This window comes from Meles meles, chromosome 1 (assembly GCF_922984935.1).
Source record: "Meles meles chromosome 1, mMelMel3.1 paternal haplotype, whole genome shotgun sequence".
Lineage (NCBI taxonomy): Eukaryota > Metazoa > Chordata > Mammalia > Carnivora > Mustelidae > Meles > Meles meles.
Genome location: NC_060066.1, coordinates 177,068,471 through 177,074,470, shown reverse-complemented (window position 1 = coordinate 177,074,470; position 6,000 = coordinate 177,068,471). Strand labels below are relative to the sequence as shown.

The 6,000-nt window shown below is 39.6% G+C and overlaps 1 pseudogene; it reads right to left on the bottom strand.

Annotated features, from left to right (window-relative positions):
• Positions 1 to 1,424: 1,424 nt before the first annotated feature.
• Positions 1,425 to 2,573, bottom strand: LOC123951623 (annotated as a pseudogene).
• Between the last annotated feature and the right edge of the window lie 3,427 nt (positions 2,574 to 6,000).

The window sequence follows — 6,000 nt, the reverse complement described above, 5'->3', positions numbered from 1 at the left end:
CTGAGATAAAATTTAGAATCCAAGCCTCTCTCTGAGGAAACATTACCTTTGAAGTTCAGGGAAGCATCAGAATCAAAGTGAAATCTACAATTTGCCTCCTTACAACAAATTCTGGAAAGATAAAATTAAAAAGATACAAAAGGAAAAATCAGTTTTAAACTGATAATAAAGATGCTGTAATGAGTAAAAACTAAGAAAAAATGAGAAAGTCATGAATAAAAGTCACTTGGTTTACAATAATTGCATTTTCCTAAACTCAGCAATGTGGACCAGCCAAAGTCTCTAAATCTCAAACTTCTGATTCACCCTTTCCAGGACAAAATTCATTTCTCAAATACTAGTCTTTATGGCAGAATAAAAACACCATACACATACGAATACACAAAGTGGTAGGGTACCTGTGTGGCTCAGTGGGTTCACTGAGTTTGACTTTTGTTTTCAGCTCAAGTTGTGATCTCAGGGTCATGAGATGGAACCCTACATCCTACCTCAGGCTCCAACTCACACTCAGCAGGGAGTCTGCTTGAGATTCTCTCCCTCTGTCCTCCTCCCAGCTCATGCTCCTTCTCTCTCTCTAAAATAAATAAATCTTTAAAAAATACACAAAGTGAAATCTGACACAGGAAATTTAGATAAGTTAAACCAAGTCATTAATATTTGTTTTAAAAGAAAGTCATTTCTTTTGATGGCTGCATAGTATTCCATTGTGTATATATATCATGCCATTTGCGACGACGTGGATGGAACTAGAGCGTATCATGCTTAGTGAAATAAGTCAATCGGAGAAAGACAACTATCATATGATCTCCCTGATATGAGGACATGGAGAAGCAACATGGGGGGGGGTAGGGGGATAGGAGAAGAGTAAATGAAACAAGATGGGATTGGGAGGGAGACAAACCATAAATGACTCTTAATATCACAAAACAAACTGGGGGTTGCTGGGGGGAGGTGGGATTGGGAGAGGGGGAGCGGGCTATGGACATTGGGGAGGGGAGGCGAACCATAAGAGACTATGTACTCTGAAAAAAAACCTGAGGGTTTTGAAGGGTCGGGGTGGGAGGTTGGGGGAACAGGTGGTGGGTAATGGGGAGGGCACGTTTTGCATGGAGCACTGGGTGTTGTGCAAAAAGAATGAATACTGTTACACTGAAAAAATAAATAAAATGAGAAGTTCCTGCCCAGAAAAAAAAAAAAAACAAAAAAACAAAAAAACAAAAAAAAAAAGAAAGTCATATAGAGGTAACCTTTTTTTTTAACAATAATTATTTAATTGTTAAGCTACTTCTAAAGAGTAGGTATTTCACAAATAGATATATAAAAGATGAATTAATACATCTAAAGCCATGTAGCTGAGGGCTAATTCCTTGTTATGTAAACTTTTTACTTAGTCAATATATCTGGGCTTAGTCAATATATCTTCCTGTGAGCTAGGCACTATGGGAGATAGAAAAGAGCATAAAATGTGGTCCCTGTTCTTAGTAACTTAAATTCTAGTGGCGATCCAAGATGATAAGTAAAGGCAAGTATGTGCCATCGCCAGCCTCTGCTCTGCTTTTCAGTCAAGACACCTCCAGCAACTTTGCCTCTGGCAGCTTCCTGGGCTGTCAGTCATCCACGGAGTTCTGAAGAACGTACCCTTTTCTGGAAGAAACTCCTTTCTTCAGTGCTTCAGGCCAGTTTTGCGTCTCAAAGTATGTGGACAGGATATCAAATACTTGACTGATGGCCAGTATCTCTGAATGATAGTTTTTCCCATTCTGGTGTCTGACCATGTATTTCTGGATTGGCAAGCAGGCAGTCTTGATAGAATGTTCTCGGGCTTTCTGAAATGTCACCTTCTTCTGAATGCTTTCATCCACAAGTCCACCAAGGATGTAAACTTTGTTTAGATCAATATCTTCAAGAGCATGTTCTGAGTCAGGAGTCAGGTACACAAGGGTATCCAGAGGAAATAAACTAAAGCAGTCTTCCTCTGTTATGTCTAAGCAGGTAACTAGAAAATCCATCATTCATCCTCAAACACTCTTCATACAGGGGACTGTCTGTTGTGAATCCAGTGAGGTAGATCCAGAATGGCCTGCTGGCTTTTTTATTTGAACATACAACCTTCGGATCTGTCCAGCCAGTCTACTTAATTCCTTCTTAGACATGTGGTGGGTCATACTCAGATCAATACAGAGTCTTGGTCCTGAGTGTTTGGCTTCCAAAAGTCTCTCCTTGGTTAAGGATCTCAGAAAACATTTGCTGTGCTGGGGGCAGATGCCTGAATTTTCTACACGATTGGCCTTTCTTCTTTCTTTTTCTTGCTTTCTTTTGCTCTTCTTTGCTGCAACTATCTTTTCCCAGTGTCTCTGTTTTCTTTGGACATTTTTTGAACCACATTGTACCGCCTGTGGGCAGCATATCTCCCTCCCGATGCTTGCATTCCACATCGATCTGTAGAAGCCGGAAGCTTTCAGAGATGCTATCTTCGCCTGTGTCCTCTAGGATGACTTCTTGCTCCTGCAGCACCTGTGAGTCTGTTTTCTGAGCGCTCCCTTCCAACTTCCAGTCCATGTGCTTTGTCTTCTGTCCCTTTAAAATGTTTTTGAGGTAGGGCGCCTGGGTGACTCAGTGGGTTAAGCCGCTGCCTTCGGCTCAGGTCATGATCTCAGGGTCCTGGGATCGAGTCCCGCTTCGGGCTCTCTGCTCAGCGGGGAGCCAGCTTCCCTCTCTCTCTGCCTGTCTCTCTGTCTACTAGTGATCTCTCTCTGAACCCCTCAACTCACACAGACTTGGCGGCACACCTCGAGGTAACATTTCTCTAATGATAGTCATGTAGATATACAATTCCTGCTATCTTCCCTATCAAAAATATGCACATATCAAGAAAAGACGGCTCATTTGGCTAACATACCTATTAAGGCAATTTATTTTTTGACAAAAAGGTAATAAAGATTAAAATATCCCTGGTTATAGTACAATATAGTATAAAGGTAAGAATATGAGTTTTGGAACTGGAAAGACCTCATATCAAATTCTAACCTCACCACTTATTAATAATATGACCTCACATATGTTAACTTTCCTGAATCTCACTTTCCTCATCTATGAAAGACACACTAGCCTGACCTTACAAGTTGTTATGATAATTCTCTATAACATAGGTTAGATGCAGAGCAAAAAGCCCTAATTAATATAACCAGGTTCTGAATTTCAAGAGACAGAGAGGGACGCCTGGGTAGCTCAGTTGTTTAAGCATCTGCCTTCAACTCAGGTCATGATCTCAGGGTCCTGGGATGGAGCCCTATATAGGGCTCTCTGCTCAGTGGAGAGTCTGCTCTCCTTCTCCCTTTGTGTTCTCTGTGTCTCATTAATCAACCAGTCAATCAATCAATCTTTAAAAAAAGTAGAAAGAGAAAGAGAAAAAAGATACTATTCTGATCCCCACAGAGCTTATAATCTAGTGGAAGAAATGGAGATGAATCAAGGCATGATTTTTTTTTAAAGTAAAATTATCAAAAATAATACATTCTACTGAGTGACTTAGAAACAGGTAGGTTTCCTTAAGAAAGTAATTTTTGAGTTAAAATAAATCACTGAAAGAACTAAAAGAAAGGTAAGCATTAACTAAATCAAATCCTGAGGAAGAGCAATGCAGACAAAGGGAACAGAATGTGCAAAACTTCCATGGTAGGGCATACAATGGTGCTTTCAGGGAGTGAAAGGATGCAGGCTCCAGGAACAACATGTGGGAGAGGTGGAAGGAGCCAAGATTAGCAGGGCCTTGTAGACCACCTTAAGGATTTTAGTCCTTACCCTACCAATAATGAAAAACTTTTGAAAAGTTTTGAGCACAGCAGGAACATAATCACGTTTTTAAGAAGGCACTGGACTACAGGGGCATGACAAGAGACAGGAAGGCCTGAGGAGACCAAGGCAGCAGGCGAAGCAGGAGCTGATGGAGGTCCTAGAAGAGGAAATGTAGTCACAGAGCAATTAGCAAATGATAGAGTCAGAATTGGCAGGTCCATTTTTCCTCCGAAGTTTGTTTTCTAACCTTACATGTTATATTAAAATACTAAATACACACAATGAACACACATAGAAAGAAGTATGCTTGCAGAATAAGCTGTTGAGTTAAAGAATTACCCTAGCATCCAGCATCTAGATTTATTCCCAGCAACATAATTACATGGAGAAAATGGAGTGCACAAAATAGCAGAGTTCAAAGCAACTGAGGAACTAAATACATGAGGGCGGGAGAGACAGGGTAGTAGAAAGGGCATTAGATGAGGAAACTGGATTCCCAACTTATAGGCCCAATTCTGTGACATATATTTGGACAAACAAGTAACTTCTCCTCTTCAGACCACCCCCATCTGTCATAGGACCACGTAGAGCTAGCTGATCTCTAGGCTCCCTTTCAGGGCAAATGTTTTCTCACTGCAGAAGATATATCCATAAATGATAAGGACAGTTGTTTAGTACAGTGGGATAGTGTGCAGGTTCTGAAGCTACTGTAGGAAGAGAAAACACTTAGTAAGTCCTTATCATGTACCAGGAATTCTTCTAAGTAGTACATATAAACTTCCTTAATCTTCCCAAAAATCTTATGGGTAAGAACTATTATTATTATCATTAGCTTCATTTTATAGTTAAGAAAACATAGGCACAGAGATGTTAAGTTACTTGCTCAAGATCTCACAATTACTAAAAGGCAGAGACAGGATTTCAGTATCATAGCCAAGCTATAACATATACATCCTCTTAAGGATGTATGGGTTCAAATGCTAGCTCTGCTACTTTCCAATAGCATGAGTCCTGTTGTGACTCAGTTTTCTCATCTAAAAAATGGAAATAACAATAGTTTTTACCTAAAAGTGTTTTCATGTGGATTAATTAAGGATATACATATAAAGTAGAAGACCGTTGCCTAGGACTTAGTAAGCGCTCAGTAAATGTTAAGTGTTATTATTACTTGAACACTGTAGGAAATGGTGGCAAGAATGACTTATTCTTGGAGCGCCTGGGTGGCTCAGTGGGTTAAGCCTCTGCCTTCGGCTCAGGTCATGATCTCAGGTTCCTGGGATCGAGCCCCGCATTGGGCTCTCTGCTCAGCAGGGAGCCTGCTTTCCCTTCTCTCTCTGCCTGCCTCTCTGCCTACTTGTGATCTCCCTCTCTGTCAAATAAATAAATAAAATCTTTAAAAAAAGAATGACTTATTCTTTCCCTAAGCTTTCCTGGTGTTTCCAAGGCCAAGAGGCAAACTTTAAAAACTATGAGACCCTGCAGAGGAGAGCTATTGTTTGTTCTGTGCAAAGAATCTCCCCACATATTTATTTTTAAGGTATACCTTCCCTTAATACTTGAAATTTTTTAAAATGTGATGATTATAAATAAAATAACCTATGTACAAAATAAAATGTAGCTCCTATACCTAATCTAATATTGATTTGAATTAGGTTTAGAATTCCTTAGCGTCCTAAATCAATTTATTGGGTCATAACCAGCATTTAAGAGAAATGAAAGGATGGTGTAAATGATAACAAACATAAGAGTGCATTGCAATTAATAAAGGTAAGTATTATTTCATGAAATGAGAGAGGGGAGAACATAAGTTTTATTCCTTACTTTGCACAGTTGAAAAAGTTTCAATAACACTGAGCTAGATTATTTATTCATTCAACACACATTCACTATGTGTAATTTGTGCTAAGCATTCTGCCAAGAGCTAGGTTCACAAGAAATACTTAACAGAGTTTCAACTTCAGGAAATTCGAAGCTAAGTGGGAAAAACAGATACTAAACAAAACCAAACTGCACTTCATGGAGCCTAGGCCTTCCTTCCTAGGAGAGGAGTGATATTTACAAGGGAAGGAACTTTTGGAATTACTGAGATATCATGGGAACCACATGGCTGGGGAAGGGGTGCTTATTCTGTCAAGGTCACTTGTAGCTTGGTAAATTTTCTTTGATTTTGGATTAACCTTGATTTAAAAAGTTACAACATTTACA